The sequence below is a fragment of the Ambystoma mexicanum genome, chromosome 7q, assembly GCF_040938575.1.
Source record: "Ambystoma mexicanum isolate Mex_15411 chromosome 7q, UKY_AmexF1_1, whole genome shotgun sequence".
Classification (NCBI taxonomy): Eukaryota; Metazoa; Chordata; class Amphibia; order Caudata; family Ambystomatidae; genus Ambystoma; species Ambystoma mexicanum.
The window spans coordinates 124,657,809-124,681,023 of NC_090941.1; positions in this window are offsets into that span (position 1 = coordinate 124,657,809).

The window sequence follows — 23,215 nt, forward strand, 5'->3', positions numbered from 1 at the left end:
AAAGGAACACGGATCACAGTTGTTTTGATCCCACAGGTTTAAATCTAAGAATGTAATGTTTCTATGTCATCTGATGCAACAAGTTTGTTTTAGGCTGGCTGGGCCTGCAAGAGGTTGAAAAACAGGTTTCCACCCAAGGGGAGGGCATTCCTCTCAGCAGATGCTCACTGACACATGATATTTGTGCGGTAGGCCATACTTACGTCTGCAGCCACGGACTGAACAACGGCAGATTCTCCATGCCAGGAAATGGTCGTGTGAAAAGGTCGTAAACTAGGCTTGCAGAAGGAAATCCCAAAGGTGGGGGCTGCTCCTTGAAGGAAATCTCAAAGGTGAGGGCTGCTCCTTACCTCCAGAGACAGACAAAAGGCGGACCATTTGCTGCCAAGAATATGTAATGAACATTTTTTAGAGACTTTTAACTCGCTATCAGAAGTGGTGAAAAATATGAAACGGGCAGATTTGTTAATTTCATTTTTGGCCCTAACTTTCAAAACATGGTGGAACTGTGTAGCATATTCTGGACAGGAATGGCAGTTTATGTGGTTTTATGGGAATTGCATTCATGCTATAATTGTTAAAATGTGCTCACACATTCTTATGGTAAACACGTATATTTGTGGAAAGTTGGAGAACGTTTGGAAAATGTTTTCATGACGAAATGGACAAAATGCTGCAAAAAAGCGAAACACGGTCTCACAGCTGTGAGATTTTGATGAACAGTTACTCCATAAAATATGTAATCCTTGTATGTGATTTTCGTAGAGGTTACAAATGTATACATATGTATTTAAGAAAACATTTTATTTTGATATTAGTGGCTAGGGGAGGTTTCTAAGGATTGTAAACACCAAACCATAAATGTGACATCATCTGGTTTTGATCCAATGACTCGGATGCAGGGCAGAGATGAGGCTCTGATCCAATCCCAGTTCACAGGGGCAGGTTTCTTTAAGCCGGCCCATACACCTATTTTTGTGATGTCATTTGATAGGATAAATAGAGACATCTGACAAAACATAGACACATTCTCTCTTCTGATTCCAGCGAAGCACTTTGTTCCAGCATTCAACATCCAGCCTTCAACATCCTTCCAAATCCAGATGCCAATGACCAGGCCAAGCAGTAGCTGAACCATTTTCAGCTAGGCCTCATCCGTAACGAATCCTTACAACGCAGTGAAGCGCTTTGGTGTAGGGAAGCGTCCTGAAACTATCTGGCTTGCTACCATAAATGCTTGCCTGATGAACTCGCCATCCCGCTGATCTGAAATATCCAGAAACAAGAAGGGCAGATCATGTGCAGTTCTGGCGACTGGCCTAGCTGATCCTAGCTGATGTGCTGTCTTCCTGATAGAACCGATTCATTGACCAGAGTCTTGACAGGGCAACAATCTTTAATCCCAGTGGATTGTGAGTATTAACAGGATGCTAGAGAGCTATTCTATACCTTGCTTTATCTTGTTCCACCCCAAATCTCTGAACTATCCTTACTTTCATAATCAGTAACAGTGTCAAAATCTTAGTGCTATCTTATTCTGTCTATTTGCTAAAGCGTCGTTTTCATAGTCATCTTTATTTGTGTAACTGTCAGCTAAAAATCCCACTTCGAGTGTTTGGACTGGTTCCGCCAGGGAAGGCGCTGGGGATCTGTTACTGAAGTCATGAATCAGTCTCAGAGCTTACTTCGTCCCAACCTGGTTGTCTAGCCTGCATGCTCTTTTCTTGAGTAAAAGCATCATCCATATTTTCTTGTTTTAAACTGGAGTTCTTGTCCAAATTCGTGTATGTTAGCACCTCTCACTAAAACCTCTATAACTCCCTCAGTTTTAAAGATAAAAACGAAATTCCCACTGATACCTAACATCATTAACTACATTCACAACCCCAAAAAATACTGTGTAGTTGATCCATTTTTATCAAAAATCGCATAGTAAAAGTTTGCCGTGAATTAACATTTTGCAAAAGTTTTACACGTGTGAATTGTCTATAAAATATTTCCCACTTTGCCTTGGAGATTTCAAATGTTTTCGGTTGATTAAATCATTACTTGTGATTGCTTGCATCTGTTCAAAGTGGCTCCCGTAGAATGTTATAATATTTTAAGCATTTTTGACCACATTTAGTGTTTTTGCTCAGCCAGTTTCAAAGCCATTCTGACAGTTGAAAAGTCAAATCTGTTTTTCTTTTGTGTTTAAGGGGTAAGGTGGGAGTGATATTCTGTTTGGTCTGTATTATTCCTGAGTTCCTGATCTCTCCTCACATCTATTTAAATTGCCTATTGGTGGGTTGAGGGGTGTTGAAGGGGGAACCTCTAACCGTAGCGCTATCTGTGCCAAACCAACCCAAAAGTATCCTTTTCTGTGCTGCATTATTTTGTGCTCATCACCTGATTCCCAGTGCATTAAATATAGTATTCAGAGTTCAGTCACCCCATTGGTGATCGTTGTTACTTATTAAAATATATGTGATTTAAATTCTAAATAAATAAATAAATGTTTACCGTTCCAAACTAGCCTGATTCCTGGTTCAGTGTGACGGGGGGGGGGGGTTATTTTGAGAATGGTGTGATATGAGTGCTATATCATTCAGAATGTTGAACTTATATACAAAAAATAAATAAGAGTTTCATTTGCGCACTACATGCTGGGCGAGACTTGGGTGTGTGCCTGATTGAAATCCCTTTACACTACTTTGTGTGGTGATTGGAGGCAGCTGTCGTAATGGTCCGATAGCTTGTGCCATGACCTGTTTGCGGCAACCTCTCTCTGTGGTGAGTGGTGGCAGGTGACTCTGAGAAGGGGAGTGAATTGCACATGACATAGGTTGGTTGGGAACACGGGTGGCTGCGCTCTGTGGATGGATTGTGGGAGTTGGGCACATGGTGGCATGCATGGGTGCATGAAGTAGCGGTGGGTCTGTTGAAGGATTAGACTATTGGGTGCAAGGCCGAAGGCCGTAGGCTGTAGGGCATGCACTCAAGAGCCTAGGGCTTCAGCACACCCACGGCAGCAAAGCATGTCTGACTCTGCATCCGGTGTAGGGTGGTGCTTGCATAGTGTGGTGTGTGCAGATTGGTTGGTATAGGGCCAATGTTGTGAACAGTATATGGGTAGGTTACCAGTGACACAGTACTTTGTGAATGGAAGTGGGTGCGCCCAGAGTATGTGAACGAAAGTGCACAGGGGTGCATGAGACATTGTTTTTTTTCTACATTATGGTAACTCTTGCAATTTATTGCTGAAAGCTCCATGGTGGTGCGCAGGTTGAGTAGGAGTTCTGGTGGCAGTGGTGTGTATGTGGATCATCCTAGTTGGTGACATGCATTGCGGTATTATGTTGCAGTGGGTGTGTTCAAGGCCTAGTGCCATGTTCATGAAGTCAGGGGCACAGGCATGCAGGGGTCGCATGCACAGGAGACATGGGTGGACACTGTCCTGGCGCCTTTGGCACCAGGCTAATGAACAAAAGTTAACAAGAAATCCATTTAACACCAAAAAGCTTTTATTATGGACATAGCACTTCAGATGCATTAACCTTGAACATTCCACCCATTAAGCAGGTTGGATTAACCTTAAACATTCCATCCATTAAGCAACCCCAAGTGTATTCTTGGGTGTGGCTGCTAATGGATTGCTTTTGCACGTGCTCACTTCCTAGGAGTGGCAGGGTGTGGCTGGTAAACCGGCCCTAATGGGCGTGCCCACGATCTGAGCTATATAAGCTGCCCCGATACTCAAGACAGAGGCTTCGCGTTATTCTGCACTTGCAAGCAGCGTAACACTCACCGTCGCCACCGGTCAGACTTACCTTTGAAGATCCTGCTTCCTGGACATCCTGCTTCCTGTCAGCATACATATCAACTGCAGGAAGCTGTTCTTACCTGTACATATCTTCAGTGATTCAAGTATTCATCTTTACAATTTCTGGAATGCCAAAATCTTCATCTTGGCACCAGAGCACGACATGCTCCATGGTCCACAGCAGCAACTGCAAGGAAAAACAGAAGACAAGGTTAAACATCGAAAAAACTGTCAGTTTAAGATTGTGCTTCGCCATACTTTGCGCTTTCCTTAAACCATCACTTACCTGCTGTTGAACATTGCGGTAGCATCCATTTTCCATCCGGCCGCATCTCGTGTCTCACAGCTGCATTGAGGCTGCATTTCCATCTAAGGGAAGAAAACGGAAGAGAGACATTATTGTGGACATAAATAGGAACAACATATAAAGACATTAAACAGAACGAACAGCACCACAAGAGCTCAAGAAAGACTTACCAATCATAAGGAGAAGCATAGTCACAGCTGGACTGGACTAATCCTTATCAGGGATCAGTGAAGGACACGCCCTTGCCAGAAGTAGCAGGACGGAGAGCTTATCTTCCATAATTCACAGGTGAGCTTTATGGGCCAGTGTATGCTCACAGAAACAGTACTTTGGCGTGAAGGGTTCAAAAGGTGCAACAATCACAGATTGGCACACTCACACACTCTTATCTCCACACAGGAGCAATATCAGAAGGTACCACCACTCACAGCTTTTCTACTGAAGGAGAGGCCTGAAGGGGGTGATTCAAGTTCAGGGAGGGCTGCAACCGTGCCCCAACTCCTTCACAGAGACCAGGTAAGCGTAACACTTAGACTATTGGGTGCATGGCCGAAGGCTGTAGGCCGTAGGCCATACACTCAAGAGCCTAGGGCTTGAGCACACCCACTGCAGTAATGCATTTTTGTCTTTGCATCAGTTAGAGGGTGGTGACTTGTACAGAATGGTTGTTGAGCACATTTTAGACGCAATAGGGCTGCAGAAGTGAGCTGCCATGCATGTATGTTTGGTTTTGCAGGTGAGTTCACTGTTAGCACATGGTAAAGTGTTTCATGTGTGGTTGGAGATGGTGCAGTGAAAAGTCACGCAGTGGGGGCACTGGGTGCAGTGTTTGCATACTGTCTGTATGGAAGAGGGTATGGTTGAAGTACAGCTTATATGTGCTTGGATAGTGTGCTGTGTGTAGATTGCTTGGAGTAGGGGCAATGTTGTGAACGTTTTGTGGTTAGGTTGGAAGTGACTCAATACTTTCCGAGTGGAAGTGGTAAGAACATAGTATGTGAATGAAAGGGAGCAGGGGTGCCGGAGACAGTGTAATGTTTGTAGATTATGGTAACTGTTGCATTTTATGCTGTATAACTACTTTGCGGTGCAGAGGTTTGGTAGGTGTTGGTGCGTATGTGCATAGGGGTAGGTGGTGACATGCTGACAATCATCATTGCATTACGGTGCAGGGAATGTATGCAAGGAGCACACCCACTGCAGCAATGCAGATTTGATAGTGCTTCAGGCACAGGGTGGTGATCTTTGGAGAATGGGTGTGGAGAACATTGTAGACGTGCTACAGCAGCACAAGTGAGTTGAGAAGTGTGTCTTGTGTGTTTCATGGTTGTGGTGATAGTTGCAACATGCTACAGTATTTGGTGTATGGCAGGAGATCATGCAGTGAGAAGTTGTGCAGTGTGGTCACAGGGTGCAGTGTTAATATAATGTGAATATGGAAGAAGCTATGGTTGAAGTGCAGCTTTTAGGCACAAGGACCTTTGGAGAATGGGTGTGGAGCACATTGTAGATGTGCTACAGCAGCACAAGTGTGTTGAAAAGCATGTATTGTGCATTCCATAGTTGTGATGATAGTTGCAACATGCTAAAATATTTGGTGTATGGCAGGAGATTGTGCAGTGAGAAGTTGTGCAGCGCGGTCACAGGTTGCAGTGTTTATATAATGTGAGTATGGATGAGGGTATGGTTGAAGTACAGCTTATATGTGCTTGGTTATTCTGCTGTGTGCAGATTTATTGAAGTAGGTCCAATGTTGTGAAGATGTTGTGCTTAGGCTGCCAGTGACACATACTTTGTGAATGGCAGTGGCATGTTACGTTTGTGCATAATGTTAGCTGCCCACATGGTTGCATGCATGGATCCATAGTGCTGTGGTGGGTGTGGGCAAGGGCTGCACTGTTGTGTTCATGGCTAAAGGTATGGTGGGTGCATCTCAGGATCTTTGTGGATGCTGCAATCGTGCATTCTTTAGCAGAGGTTTCTGGTGGAGGGGCTTTAGAATCAAATGGAACGTGCACAGAGAATGTTTAACAGTAAATATGGAGTGATGTACAGAAATTATAGTGTGCAATGTAGAGGTTTTGTATGTGATTGTTGCATGCGTGTTTGAAAATTTGACAGCACCTAATGAGGGAGCGCTGCAAAAATGCCAGTGCAAAGGGAAGAAGTATTGTGTCTGCTTTACTGGGCCGTGTCCCTCACTGTAGATGGGAAAGAGCACATGCCACATCCTGCCATTATGAGCATGGTTACCATGGAAATGGAATTGTGGGAAATAGGCAATTAGGTGTTTAGGGTGTGGTTGACCGGAAGGGGTGGTACCATTTCTTCCCAATACTGTGTCGTGAGGTAGGCTGAGATGGAGAGGCAGACAGTGCTTATTGTCGGTGATACCTTTTGTGCCATCTGCACAGGTGTTGTGTGCAAAGAGGCGTTGCTGGTAATTTTGGGTTGGAAGAAGTGGATGCTTTCTGGGGCTGTCAGGATGACTGCAGTTTTGATGGGATGGTTTGCCTTTGCAGATAAGTGGCCTCCGTCACGAACTTAGACTTTGTCATGGTGCACTATGGAAGTCTACATTTGGGTTACATGTTGTGTGGACGTTTAAAACATCACCTGAAGAGGTTGCTGAACGCAGTGATGTGGATTTTTCCTACTGCCAAGGTCGGTTTCTCATGCATAGCACCAAGAGCAGTATGGGCCCATGCCAGTGTAATTTGTCCCCAGCCAGAGGTCAGAAGGTGTGTTATAAACAAAACTATTTGTGAATTTATGCAGACTGCTGGCATGTTCGCCACCCACTATGAGATCATGAGGTCGCAAAATATGCAGTGTTTCCGTAGAAATGGCATTTATTTGAGTGCCATTGGCAATGCTGTTTTCTTTTACACTGTGCAAGAAGCATTGACCGTAATGTGGTAAAAATGTGAGGAGAGGAAAACAGACACGTATATAAAGAGAAAAAACGAAAAAAGTTGCTCGCACACACTTAAAACAAAAAAAACTTTATACATCTACGATGAAAGACCCAATACCCTACCCAGCTTGCTATTGCTGCCAAGGTGCGTTTCTCATATGTACCACCAAGATTATGATGCACTTATTCCAATGATTGCTGTCGCCAGCTAGAGGGCGGAAGGGGTCTCATCAACAGAACCATGTATAACATGTTGTCTGTTCATGGGATGTTCTTCTTCAACATTGACCCCATCAGTTGTGGAAATGCAGAGTTGGTCCAAGCAAATGGCATTTTGTTGTCATGCATTGGTAATGAAGTTTTCTTTGCTCGTCTACAGGATGCACTCAAGAGTGTACTGTAATAATGTGAGCACAAAAAAATACAAAATCAAATAAAAAATGAAACAAATGTGTTTCTCTAGAAGCATCTACAAAAATAAAAACCTCTTTTGTTAGCTGCCCCTTACAACAAACTCCCCCACCCTGGTCGCAATGTATTCCCCCATGCCCGCACACAGCATGAAAGCCACATTTTGGGAACTTTCAGGATGGCGGTAATGGAAATGGTCCTGTGGAGGCAAAGGGATTGCGCAATAACGTTTCTGGGCATGGTGTGTATGCAGAGGACTGTTGTACAAAACTGATGCTGTTTCATGGGGAGCTCTTCAATGTTATTGGTGGATGCGTGTGCAACTTTTTAATAGTACGCAATGACGGCGTGCTGGAAAGAAGACAGTAGAAAGGGAAGAAGTAATGTTTCTGTTTTATTGGGGCACGGCCCTCACCGTCCTTGGGGAGAACCATTGTGCACATACTCGTGGTTTCAGCTTGCTAAACATGACATTGGGACAGTGGGGACTATCACACCTGCTGGTCACAGAAATGGCTGTTCTTAATTTTCTACATTACTGTGCACAGTGAGCCAGACTGACATGGTTGCATTTACTTGCAAACGCAATGTAGAACAGCCCATTTGGCCCAACATCACAAACCTTTGTGGCCTGCTACTGTGGTCTGAAAAGCTGCAAACAGATTGCTGAACTGCTCTGTGATGTGGTCTTTTGTAGGGCTGCTCTGGAGAACTTGCACCCGGAAAACATGCCTAAATTGTTCAAAAACGTAATACATGTACAAAGGTGCATTGTGTTGTGTTTGTAAGCGTGTACTTTCCGAAAAACACTCCCTACATTCCTCAACACTGTACTGCGGTTGTCCATGGGTCTGGATCGTGTCACCGAAATAAGGGCCCATGCACAGCGTGGGTACGGTCGCATGCTGACGTCGCCACTGCTCTCCTTTCAAAGTGCTGTCCGCGGGACATGTTTTGGTCAGAATACGTTGTGCGCGTGTGCCTACCGTTGCCACTTCTATACTGAATAATATGGCACCATATGTGTGCCAGGAATTTGGGGAGACGCTGGCTGTTTATAGGGTATAGCAGGTGGGATGTTTATCTGTATAGGTACCTGTAGGCCATGAGTGGGCGCCATGACCTAATTAATGTTTGTTTGCATATGCTGTACAGTGGCAGTGTTACCAGTACTCTGAGGAACAGATACACCTGCGTGTACCTGCACAATATTATGTTACGTTACTTTACATTTATATAGCACCTTATGTACCATTGGTATGATCTCAAGGCGCTGGTAAATTGAGGAACCTCAGGAACCGAAGTTCAAGTCAGTAGAGAGAGAAGAGAGAGTCATAAGGTGCATGTGAGCACTGGATATGTGTGCAGCTGGTGTGGCATTCGTGTGATATCTGCTTTTTAGTGGTAGGTGTGGTGGTTGAGAGAGCAAGAGTATGTGTTTGTTCTGGCAGGTTGTTATCCAGACCGATTCTGGCTGTGTTAGGCCTGAGGAGAACTCCTGGCTGGGGTGTGTGTAACCAGCTGTGTTTAGTTAGGATGATGGGGAGTATGAGGCAAGTGATGGTATGAGAACAGCTATACCGAATGGTGTCATAGTATTGCTGTGTTCTAGTTGAGTGGTGGTTTAAAGAAGAGAGTAAGCGTGGAGATGTGATTTGGTGGTTTACCTTAGGTGCTGGAGATCGAGCACTCCAATAGTTCCATGCACTCCAACCATTCCATGCACTCCGACTGTTCCATGCATTCTGACCGTTTCAAGCACTTCAAACCGTTCCATGCACTCCAAATTGTTCCATGCACTCTAAACCATTCCATGCACTCCAATCCGTTCCATGCACTCCAATCAGTTCCATGCACTCCAAACCATTCCATGTACTCCTAACCGTTCTATACACTCCGTTTTATACACTCCAATCATTTTATGCATTCCAACCATTCTATGCACTGCAACCATTCTATGCACTTCGATCGTTTTATGCACTTCGATCGGTTTATGCACTTCGATCGTTCACGCACTCTAATCATTTTTTTCTACAGTGTCAATTCCGTGCCCTCTTATCTGTTCCGTGCATTCCATCCATTGCATGTACTCGCTCAGTTCAATGCACACTATCAGTTCAATCAGTTCTATGTGTTCCTTCTGAACAATGCACTTCGTCCGATCTATGCATGTTATCCCTTCATCATTCGGTCTTTTCATTTCATTTAATTTGTTCTACCCACGTCATCCGTTCTCCATGCATCATCCATCCACCCACATACTTGACCCGTTCCATACACCCTGTTTCACCCGTTCCATCCACATACGTCATCCGTTCATCCACATACATTATCCATTCATCTGCATACATTATCCGTTCATCTACCTACTTCATCCGTTCCATCCACTTCACCCGTTTCATCAACTTCACCTGTTTCATCTGCACACTTCATCCGTTCCACCGACTTCACATGTTCCATACACTTCCCCTGTTCCACCCACATCACCAGTTGCACCCCCTTCACTGGTTCCACTCACTTCACCGGTTCCAACCACATCACCTGTTCCATTCACATACTTCATCTTTTCATCCACCTGCTTCATCCGTTCTACCCACTTCCCTCATTTTGTCAACACACTTCTTTTGTTTCACCCACTTCACCCCTTCCACCCACTTTACCCATTCCACCCACTCCATCTGTTCCACCCACTTCACCCGTTCCACCCATTTCATTCGTTCCACCGACATACTTCACCCGTTCCAACCCCATACTTCGTCTGTTCCATCCACATACTTCACCTGTTCCATCCACATACTTCACCAGTTCCATCCGCATGCTTCACCCGTTCCATCCACATACTCCACTTGTTCCATCCACATACTTCACTTGCTCCATCCACATACTTCACCCGTTTCATCCACATATTTCACCCGTTCCATCCATATACTCATCCGTTCGATCCACATACTTCACCCTTTCCTTCCACATACTTCACCCATTCCTTATACATACTTCGCCCATTCCTTCCACATACTTCACCCATTCCATTCTCCCATTTTCTTTGTTCTTCCACATATTTCACCCCTTCCTTCCACATACTTCATCTATTCCATCCATCTACATACTTCATCCGTTCCATCCACATACTTCACCCGTTCCATCCATATACTTCACCTGTTGTATACACCCACTTCATCCATTCCATCACACACTTTCTCCATTCCACCTACCTCCTTCTCTCATTCCTTCTACATACTTCACCTGTTCCATTCACCCACTTCCCCTGATTTCGTCCACCGATTTCGCCCGATCCATCCACATGCTTCCTCCTTTCCATCCACATACTTCATCCGTTCCACCCACTTCGCCCGTTCCACCCAGTTCATCCGTTTCACCCGAATCATCTGTTCTACCCAATTCATCTGTTCCACCTGTTCATCCGTTCCACTCACGTACTTCACCCGTTCCAACCCCATACTTTGTCCGTTCTAACCACCTATTTCACTTGATCCATCCACTTCATCCGTTCCATCCACATACTTCACCCGTTCCGTTCAAGATATTTGACCCGTTCCGTCCACATACATCACCAATTCCTTCCACATACTTTACCCTTTCCTTTCACCCACTTCACCCGTTCCGTCCACATACTTCACCTTTTCCGTCCACATACATCACCCGTTCCTTCCAGATACATCGTCCGTTTCTACAACCCACGTCACCCATTTCTTCCACCTACTTCACCCGTTCCTTCCACCCACTTCACCCATTCCTTCCACCCACTTGACCCGCTTGCTCTACACTCTACACCCGCTCAACAATCTACATCAGTTCCATCCACATAATTGACAAGTTCTTTCCACAAGTCACCCGTTCCTTCCACATACATCACCCGTTCCGTTCAAGATATTTGACCCGTTCCGTCCACATACTTCACCCGTTCCGTCCACATACATCACCAATTCCTTCCACATACTTTACCCTTTCCTTTCACCCACTTCACCCGTTCCTTCCATCCATTTCACCAGTTCTGTCCACTTACATCATCCGTTCCTTCCAGCTACATCCTCTGTTCCTTCCACCCACTTCACCCATTCCTTCCACCCACTTCACCCGTTCCTTCCTCCCACTTCACCTGATTCGATTCATCCATATACATCACCCGTTCGCTCCATACTCTTCACCCGCTCCACACTCTACATCCGTCCCATCCACATATTTGATCCGTTCCTTCCACATACTTCACCCGTTCCTTCCACATACATCACCCGTTCCATCTACATACTTCACTTGTTCCGTCCACATTCTTGACTCTTTCCATCCACATACTTCACCCGTTGCTTCCTGGTACATCACCCGTTCCTTCCACCCACTTCACCCATTCCTTCCACCCACTTCACCAGTTACTTCCTCCCACTTCACCCGATTCATCCACATACATCACCCGTTCGTTCAATACTCTACACCCGCTCCACACTCTACATCCGTTCCGTCCACATACTTTATCCTTTCCTTCCATATACTTCACCTGTTCCATCCACGTACATCATCTGTTCCTTCCAGGTACATCACCCGTTCCTTCCACCCACTTCACCCATGCCTTCCACCCACTTCACCCGTTCCTTCCTCCCACTTCACCTGATTCATCCACATACATCACCCGTTCGGTCAACACTCTACACCCGCTCCACACTCTACACCCGCTCCACACCCGCTCCACACTCGACACCCGCTCCACACTCAATGTCATGTCTGGGCATACAATTATCACCAAAATGAGTGTGCATAGCCCTTTAAGGCTGCTGCAGCCAGGTGCCTGGAAGTTGGCATGGCAACGCTGGCATCCTGCATACTATTCCTGAGTCTACCGCTGGCGCTAAACAACGCGTAGCTTTGTCATGTGACTTTGTATTCTTAATCTCCTCCCACACTGTTGCCGGTGCTTCTGATTGTAAATTTGTGGCGCTGTGAAAGACTTTGTACTCTGTTACACCTCGTATCCTGTATCCTTGTTCTTGGAACCCTTTCCCACCCCGTCCCCTTTGCATTTTTGATCTGTCTTGTTTCTTCGACCCGGACTGTTAACTGGATTTGCTCTGGACCGCCTTCTGCTAATTCTGATCACCGACTCGTTTTTTTACCTTGAATTGCTAACGGGCCTGGTTTTGCCTATGCCCTTTGTACCTTGCTGCTGCTCTTGACCTCGGCTGATTCCTGACACCGTTTGCCTACTGCTTTGCTTCCTTCTGACTCTCTCTGTTGCCAACCCGGATTGTTTATGGATTTCTAATTGGAACTGCTAACCTTTTGGATTTTGGATTTTGGACTTTGAACCCTGTCTTGCTCAGTAGACGGACTAGAGACTGCCATAGTGTACTAAGGCATCCTCGTGCCGTCGGGATAGGGAGCTGGTCTTTCTTATTTCACATTTGGGATCTGTCTTCCTGCTTCATCACGCCTGGATCTCCCATTTGGCAGGAAGGAGGACATTAGTATGGTAAACACTCTAGTGGGATTCATTGTGGTGATCTGTGTGCTATTGGGGGCCAGTACTGATAGTCTTGAGTTTTCTCTTGGTAGAGAAGATCGCATGAACTAGCATATAATACCCTACACCGTCTGACTGCTTTTGATATTTGGCATAAAGTCAGTGGGTGTCATCTAAGAGTGTGGTTTTGCCATGCATTTTACGCATTGTGTTAACGACTCACTTCGCTTGCAGGTCCAGTGCCTTTTCTACACAACTGCATCTCATCCTGAATTACCTATATCTGCTCCTGCGGCACCTGTTTCATCTTCTGCAACATCTGCAGTACCTGGGTCTCATACGGTATCCTTTCTTTCCACTGATTGACTGTTTGTCGATTTATAGAACCAGATGGGTACATCAGGAGGAAGAATTAGTCTACTACACTATGTGGGCAACCTGCATCTGACACTCAACACCCGCTCCACACTCAACACCCACTCCACTTTCGACAAACGCTCCACACTCTACATATGCTGCATACTCTAAACCCGCTCCACACTCTAAACCCGCTCACACTCTACACCCGCTCCACATTCTAGACCCGCTCCACACTCTACACCCACTCCGCACCCACTCCACACCCTACATATGCTGCATACTCTAAACCCGCTCCACACTCTAAACCCGCTCACACTCTACACCCGCTCACACTCTACACCCGCTCCACATTCTACACCCGCTCCTCACTCTACACCCACTCCGCACCCACTCCACACCCTACATATGCTCAACACCCTACATCTGCTCAACACCACAACACCCTACATCCGCTCAACACCCTAAATCTGCTCAACACCCTACATCTGCTCAACACCACCACACCCTACATCTGCTCAACACCCTAAATCTGCTCAACAACCTACATCTGCTCAACACCACCACACTCTACATCCGCTCAACACCCTAAATCTGCTCAACACCCTACATCCGCTCCATGCTATCATCCACTCCACACCCTACATCCGCACCATACCCTATATCTGCACCGCACCCTACATCCCCTCCACGCTCTCATCTGCTCCACGATCTCATCCGCTCATGCTCTCATTCATTCTGTGCTCTCATCCGCTCTATGTTCACATTCGTTCTACATTCTCATCTGCTCTATGCACTCATCTGCTCTATGCACTCATCCGCTCTACGCACTCATCCGCACTACGCACTCATCCGCACTACGCATTTCATCCTCTCCACCGACTTCATGCACTCCCCCGACTTCATCTGCTCCACTTAGTTCATCTATTCATCCTGCATTTTTTCCGCTCAACCAAGACACTCGTCGCACACACTCCATCTGCTCCGTGTTCTCCATCTGTCCCATTACACTACATCCGTCTCATGCACTCGAATTGTCTATTCTATTCGTTTCATTTATACCATGCACTCTTGCATTCCATGCCATCTATCTGTTTCATGCACTCTGGTTGTTCCATGCACTCTGTGCACTCATCCGTATCCTGTTTTCATCTTTTCCATCCTCTCCACTTTATTTGTCTCGTCCATTTTGTTCCTCTCGTCCATTGCATTCATTTCATCCATTTCATTAATTTCAACCACTTTACTGCTTTCATACAATTTTCTTTTTATCCATTTCACTGCATTGATCCACTCTTACTCATTATATTCTGTTTGTCCTCTTTAGCTTATATTAGCGGCTATTAGTTTTCGATTTCTTGCTTGGATCTTGATGTTGGATTGTTATTTAGTTATTGTTATTTATGATCTAGTAGTTTGGGCTAGTTGAATTGTTGTTATCCACTTTATTCCTCTCGTTCACTTTGATCCTCTTGTCAATTACATTTATTTCATCAATTTCATTAATTTCAACCACTTTACTGCTCTCATATATAATTCATCTAGAAAGTCCCCCTAATAGCATATCTGTGTTATAATTGCATTTAGAAAGTCCTCCTTAAAACATATCTGTGGTATAATTACATTTAGAAAATCCTCCTAACAGCATATCTGTGGTCTAGTTTACATATAGAAAGTCCTCCTAATAGCATATCTGTGGTATAATTGCTTTCAGAAAGTCCTCCTAACAGCATATCTGTGGTATAGTTGCATTTAGAAAGTCCTCCTAACAGCATATCTGTGGTATAATTGCTTTCAGAAAGTCCTCCTAATAGCATAACTGTGGTATAATTGCATGTAGAAAGTCCTCCTAATAGCATATCTGTGGTATAATTGCATTTAGGAAGTCCTCCTAATAGCACATCTGTGGTGTATTTGCATTTAAAAAGTCCTCCTAACAGCATATCTGTGGTCTAGTTTGCATTTAGTAAATCCTCCTAATAGCATATCTTTGGTATAATTGCATTTAGAAAGTCCTCCCAATAGCATATCTGTGTTATAATTGCATTTAGAAAGTTCTCCTAATAGCATATCTGTGGTCTAGTTTGCATTTAGAAAGTCCTCCTAACGGCATATCTGTGGTCTAGTTTGCATTTAGAAAGTGTGCCGAATCGCATGTCTGTAGTATAAATGCATTTAGAAAGTGTGACGAATAGCATATCTGTGGTGTAATTGCATTTAGAAAGTCTGCCGAAAAGCATATCTGTTGGTAAAATATCATTTAGAAGGAGATAAAATTGCATTTAGAAAGTCTCCCAATAGCATATCTGTGGCATAATTGCATCTAGTAAATTGCATTAGAAAGTCTGCCCAATAGCATACCTTTAGCTTAATTCCACTTAGAAAGTTGCATTTAAAAAATCTCCCCAATAGCATAACTGTGGAATAATTGCAATTGGAAGGTCCATCTAATAACATTAATGGTGTTGTTACATTTTGAAAGTGTGCCGAAAGGCATATCACTTGGTGAAATATCATTTAGAAAGAGTCCCTAATAGCATTCTCTATGGTGTAATTGTAGTTGAAAGTGTGACGAATAACATATCTGTGGTGAGAGAGCATTTAGAAACTGTTCCTAAATAGCACATCTGTAGTATAACTGCATTTGAAACGTGCCTAATAACATATCTATAGTCTAATCAGTTCAGCTGGAAAAGTGTGCCCAATAGAATATCTTTAGTCCAATGACCAAATGTCCCCTCCTACATGTCATCGTGTGGAGCATGCTGGCGTCGTACGGATGCCGCCATTGTCATTGTGAATAAGCCGGGCAACTGCTGTGTCCGTAGGACACCTACCTTTTCCCTAATTCCGGTCAAGGAGGACTGTGTGCCGCTGAGAGAGAAAGGCATTTCAACAAAAAAAACTTATGACATATACACACAATAACCTTTCACTTATTAACGTTTACTTGTACACATTCATACACACCATTAGCAAAGGGAAGGGGTAGCATAAGTGGATACTTTTTGATGGGAATGGAGGATTTCCTCAAGTTCGTTGTTAGGGGAGGAAGACATTGAGGTATCACCTTAACGTCTCCCATCACACGGATTTTGAGGGGATGGCACCCTTTGACATGGGGAAGGGGTACACATGCAGGTCTGCTAGAGCTGTTTCATTTTGTCAGTAATGCACCCTTGTATGCATCCTTTCAGCCGGCACAATTGTTCACCAATTTTTCCACTTTGGCTTCCAGCCTGTCCTTTTTGCTATGCACACAGTTTCTTTCCTTTGCTATGGCTGTATGCTGTTGTGGAAGGGTTGCTGCTTGTGCTGCCTTGCTTTTCTTCCCAATATGTTCTCTCACAGAAAAAAAAATGTGTTTGTTGTACATATAGCAATATATATTACATAATGTATGCTTGACAGTACTGTGCGTACCAATGGGGTTAGTAGTGTCATGAGGGGGGAAATTTTCTTCCAGGCAGTCTAAGGTGCTTGCCATTGCTCCGTACTAAATGAGACATTATGCTTCTCTACTATTGTTTACTGCAGCACCTATGCAGTTAGTAGACACACTTCAGTGTGCTTACTACATTGTAGTGACGTTCTGGTCTTGGTACTTTCCAGTCTGTACTCTCTGATAACACATTGTTAAAGGGACCTTATGGTTAAGTTATGCTACTAAATAACTGTCGCTTTTACTAAAAACACTATGCTAAAGCAACATTTTGGTTGCAGTGCCCTACTAAAAACCTATGTTGCTGGCACAGAGAATTCCTCCTTAAAATGTAAATTGCAGGTCCTTGACACCGGAGCAGAAAAAAAAAAAAAATATATATATATATATATATATATATATATATATATATATATATATATATATATATATATATATATATATATATATATATGGACGCGGTAGCGTCCATGTAGTTATGGTTAAGTTGGTGTTTCCATAGGAAGAGCAGCATTTTTTGGGTGGCTTATAACTTCGCTCCCTCTGGACGAATCCTCACCAAACTTTGCAAAAACAGTATATGGACCACCCTGAATTTTGCAAAGTTTGGAGAGGTTTGGTCCAGGGGGGGCAAAGTTTTAGGGGGGGTCCCAAAGCTTTTGTTTTTTCGCATAGACATAATGGGAAAAAACTTTGCGCACGCCTACAGCCCAAACCGCTGGACGGATTTACACCAAATTTGCGGCAGGAGCGGGTGCTTGGTCCCGAAAGCGTGCTTTTGCAAATTTGGTGTAAATCCGTCCAGTAGTTTTTTTTTAAATGACCAAAATGTAAGGCAAAACAATTTGTAATATCTCCGTTCGCTCCGTGGACGGACTTCGCGGTTTGCTCCGCGGACATTGCCTTGATTGGCGGAGCGGCTTGCGTGATGTCCGCGGACATTTGACGTGTTCGCTGATTGGACGGCGTGGTGCGTGAAGCGCGTCAGATTTTCTGTGGCGCCCGCCATCTTGCATTCACCGATGACCGCGGACAGCGCAGTGAAACTTGGATTAAAAATTGTATTTAGTGGAGTGTGTTGGTGTGTAAGAGTGTTTGGGGAGGGTGGGGGAGTATGAGATAGGTTCAATGTTCTGTTTTTTTATGTGCTAGACACTTTTGTTGTGTTCGATTTGTCTGCGGACAACACGGCTGTTCTGAAGTGTTCTATATAAACTAAATGGTGGGGCGTTCTGAGGACGGAGTATGTGTCCGTTTAGTTCGCAAGCAAGCTAAAATTGAGCTAAGAACACTCGGGGTGTCCTTAAATGTTCGCACATAAACAAAATGGGGGTGTCCTGAGGACGCTGTCCGTATTGTACTCTGGCAAGTTGAATGTGTTCTAAGAACACTCGCGGTGTTCTGAAATGCTCTGATTACTTACCGGTAATCTTCATTACTCCTAGTCATACTCTTCCTCGTCACAGTACTGACGACCCTCCTCACCCTCCCTGCGGGGAAGGTCCCATGCTCCGGCTTGGTAATATGAAACTGAGTGATGTGGATGTGGGGGAGGAGTTATAGGAATTTAAAGAAATAGAAGAAGGTCCTGTGTCGGAGGCAGGGGCCTCATGAAGTAAGTACTGGGATGAGGAAGAGGGGACGTGGAGGTAATGTTTGCAATTAAACAAAATGGGGGTGTTCTGAGAACGCTGTTCGTATTATTCGTTGTCAGGTTGAAAGTGTTCTAAGAACCCTCCTTATGTCCGTTGACATTACAATTTCCTATGGGCCTTACCCGACTTTTTGTCCACTAAACAAACGATAAATCAGGCTGCTGTGCGCCGACATTGTGTGATAATCCTATCACTTGCACCATCGACCTGGCTGACCTGCTTTTGTGACACTAAATCATATCTACCGCCCCTAAGCCTGACATTATCAAAGCATTCATATTCCCCGTCTCTCTCCGTGACGTTACAGGGTGCGTAGCCAAACGCGCCCAGTCATCTCCAGTCCTACGCGACTTTACACAGAACCTGGAAAACAACACAGATCATCTCATAACACAGCACACCTCAATTCGGAATATGAAACTGTGATTTAAAAGCAAACAGCAAGATTGTACATTTTGTAAAGTACTTTTATTTGATATCAAATGTTTAGAGAATATTCAGCGATTTGCATTTGTCTTTGCTGTCGATCCGCAAAAGTTCATCTTGAGTCACGCGATGTTCCTTTGCGGTACACAGGGTGTTGGTTTATGATAAAAGAAGCACTATGGTCGCACTGATAATCGGAAGGCTGTTCCAACAACGAGGCATTAGACCACCATAATGGTTGGTATGTTGCTTCTAGCCGCTAGTACCGCGTAAAGCCCAGTCTTCTCCAATCCTACGCGACTTTACACAGAACCCAGAAAACAACACAGATCATCTCACAACACAGTGCGCCACAATTCGGAATATGAAACTGTGATTTAAAAGCAAACAGCAAGATTGTACATTTCGTAAAGTACTTTTATTTGACATCAAATGTTTAGAGAATATTCAGCAATTTGCATTTGTCTTTGCTGTCGGTCCGCAAAAGTTCATCTTGAGTCACGCGCTGTTCCTTTGCGGTACACAGGGTGTTGGTTTATGATAAAAGAAGCACAATGGTCGCACGATAATCGGAAGGCTGTTCCAACAACGAGGCATTAGACCACCATAATGGTTGGTATGTTGCTTCTAGCCGCTAGTACCGCGTAAGGGCATATTGGTCCTTGGCGATTGTCCAATAAAATGGTGAGGACCATGAAGTTGTTTAGAAGTAGCTGCACCTGGCAGTTAAAAAATCCGTCGGCCGGGGTCTGAAAATCGTGGCATTGACAGTAGGGAAGGATGTACCTGTTTTAAAAACATAAATTAGTCTCACGAGCCGATCTTCATTAAAAATATTCATTTTATTTATTAGGGCGTGAAACTATTTGCTGGCGAGGATAGTGCAACGGAGTATGTTAACCTATTCCCACTAACCCACCCTCTCTCCTCTGCCTTTTTCAGAGCCGTCTGAGCACCAGGGGACCACTTCGGCGGTGATAGTGCGCGGTACAAAACAATATGCCACATTGAACGATCAAGTACAACTTAACCGGGCTTTCACGCCACGCTATTGTTATTATATTCCGGTATAAAATAATCTAAAGGGTTACTTACATTATATTGGCATTTTCCATTGTCTACGCGTAATGCAGTCCCTAAATACGACTCCGTCTGTGCCATCGATCTTTCTCGTAGTGATATAATATATAAAAGCGGTTTAGTTTCAGAAATGTCATCCTTATCGTCTCTTACGTTTTTGCACCCCTCCTTCAAAAGAAGTCCTGGGTGTTAGGCTTAGCAGTGCACGGTGGTGGCACGAGTTATGGTTGCTTAGCTTACCATAACTGGCGAATTTCAGGGGTTTTTCGGTTTTACTTGGAACCATAACGTCCCTTTAACAAAGGTTTTTCACTGAATTTCATAGGTTTTTAGTTGCGCAACTTAACCATAACGTCCCACTAACAAAGTTTTTTTACTGAATATATATATATATATATATATATATATATTCACTTACAAAAAACGTTGTTAAAGGGATGCTATGTTTAAGTTGCACTAGAAAAAACATGCTAAGGAACCAAAACTCAGGCCAACAGTGTGCACTGCAAGGACTAACACCCATGACATCAAAGATGCCATCACAAATCTCATTGACGACATCACTGTTGACATCACATGAGCATTTAGTTTTCATGGAAAGCCTCCACAAGGGATTGTTATTGTAATGGTGACAGAAAACTATCAAAGATCATTGGAAGAACTATCATGAGATAAGTAGTTCATTGCGCAATGCATTGCTATACACACCATGGTTTTACAGACTTCCTTGCAGTATGTGTACCAACTCATGTGGAAACGTAGCCATTTTCTGCACCATGCCCCATAGAAGTGTAATCTTGAAAATCTTCACATGTTACATAGTGAAATCATAAATGCTTTCGTTTTAGAGTTTCAGGTACTTTGAAACATGTAAGAGGTAGCTACCGTTGCCTTAATAACTACACAATTGCACTACTGCACAGAAAAAATAAAGACACCACAACCCATACAAATATGAGCATATACAGGGAAATTACAGTAAGCAAAAAACGAGCATAATTACCAGAAACTGTTCATAACATAACTGATTATCTTCATGCACAGAAATGATTGCTGTGTTTTACGCTTTCTTCTTCCCCTATATGTATATGTGTGATGTGATGTGAGTGAACCCTGAGGAAAGTAGTGCAAGAACATATGAGTAGGATGCCGTACACAAAGATAGAACCTTTTGAATTGTTACTTCCTGACTGTTAGTGAAGAACAGCACCTGGCCTACTTATGTAGAATGTAGAAATCACTCAGCCCCCATGGTTACACACTTTTTAGAATTACACCACTCTCCAGACGATCTTAAGTGGTGGGTGGTTGATGTGGTAAAAAACAGCGTGAACGTACAGAAAACACAGCTGTACAAGGAGGCAAGATGGATTTATCGGCTTGAAACCATGGACAAGAACAAGGGGCTAAATGAGGAGACACCAACTCTGTACATTTAGGGTCAGACCCTGACAACTGTTTAGCAGTACCTTTGTAAGCAGCACTAGTTGCAGTTCCACTTTGTGCCACAATGCATCTCCAGCACTAGAGAGTGCTCTGGGACTATCCTTGCCCCTTCTCGAATGCTGGTCACACCTTCGACTCTTTCCGTGGGATCGTGGCGAGGTGGGCAGTGGGAGTTGTAGGGCCCGTTCCTCTAACAGGAACTAGGAACGGTGGCTCTGTTGCAGGGGAGAGGAGACTCTCAGAGAAGGCGGACCCAGGCAGGGCGGAGCAGTGACTGGGTGGAGGGTGCTGGGTTCGAGGAGGAGGAGCGGTCACTGGAGACGGATGCAAGGAGTGAGAGTGCTCAGAGGAGGTGGTAAGAATGGGTAAGGGGAAAGGGAAGGTTGGAAAGAAAGGGGGGGTGGAGGAGGAGGAGGCAAAGAGGGGGAAAACATCATCTGTGAAATTTACACCTGTGGAGGGCGGGAAGGGGGGAAATGAGGGACGGCATCGCAGCAGATCCCCTCAGAGGGATGATGAAGGGGGGCTGGTCCGGGACATCTCAGGGTCGGGGACTCCAGAAAAGTGCACTTTGGAGGGGCTGGAAGCCTCAGTGAGCGATATGTCTGAGGAGCAGATGCAGTCTGATAGTGTGTGGAAGGTAGTGTTGAAACCTGAAAATCGTGACAAGACGTTTCTGGGGGTGAATCCGACGGAGATTGCTAGATGGTTGAAGGCAGCAGTGGGAGATGTTTCCCGGGTACAAGTGGTGGCTGGGGGTCGGTTGTTGGTGGAGGGGTTGGATGCTGATAGCAAAGCAAAGATTCTGGAGGTGCATTGTCTGGGTAGACATGCAGTAAGAGTGTTTGATCAAAGTGGAGTGTCTTGTAAGGGGGTGCTGTATGGAGTGCCAGTGGTTATGAGTATGTCTGAGGTGGAGGAACAACTGGTGGGAGTGGGGGTGGTGGAGGCGTGGAGGTTGGGGAGGTGGGATGCACATGGGGATGTGGTGTCTACAACTGTGGCAGTGAGATTTGAGAGAACGGAGTGTCCGGAGGTGGAGGAGATGGCTTATCAGAGGTATCGTGTGAAAGCATATGTGGCAATGCCATTAAGGTGTTATAAGTGTCAACGATTTGGACATGTGGCGAGAGCATGCAGGAATGAGAGACAATGTGGGAGGTGTGGTGGAGATCATGATATAAAGGAATGCAAGGTGGGGACTCGGGAGAAATGTGTGAATTGTGGGGGGGAGCATTCTTCCGCGTTTAGGGGGTGTGAGAGTTACAGGGTGGCGAGAGAAGTGGTACAGGTGAGGGCGGCGGAAGGTCTGTTTTATGCGCAGGCTGTTGCAAAGGTGAAACCAGTACGGGTAGTGAGTGAGGTGAGTGAGAAAAAGTTGGTGGTGGATGAGGTTGTGGGAAGAAAGAAAGTGGTGGGTGAAGTGAAAGGTGTAGAAATGGTGGTTGTCCCGAAAACTGAGTTTTTGTGCTTTATAGTGAATGTGCTGGATCTGGTTCAGGGGAATACGTCTATCAGTTCATCAGATCTTATGAAAGGAGTGGTGGAAGCTGGGAGGAGGTTTTTGAATGTTGTAGATGTATCAGAAGAAGATGTGTTTAAGAAGGTTGCTAAAGTGCGGAAGCTGAGTGGGGTGCCGGCATGAGGATTTTGCAGTGGAACGCGAGGAGTTTGTTGAGGAATGGACAGGAGTTGAAAGCGGTGTTGTGTGAGGAATTGAATGTTGACATGGTTTGTATTCAGGAGACATGGTTTAGGGTTGATTTGAGATTTGTGATACCAGGTTTTGAGTTGTTTCGTAAGGATAGGTTGGAGGGGAGACGGGGGGTGTGGCTTTAGCAGTTCGAAAGGGGTTGATTGCAAGGGAGATTGTCGTGGATGGAGCAGTAGAGGCGATTGGGG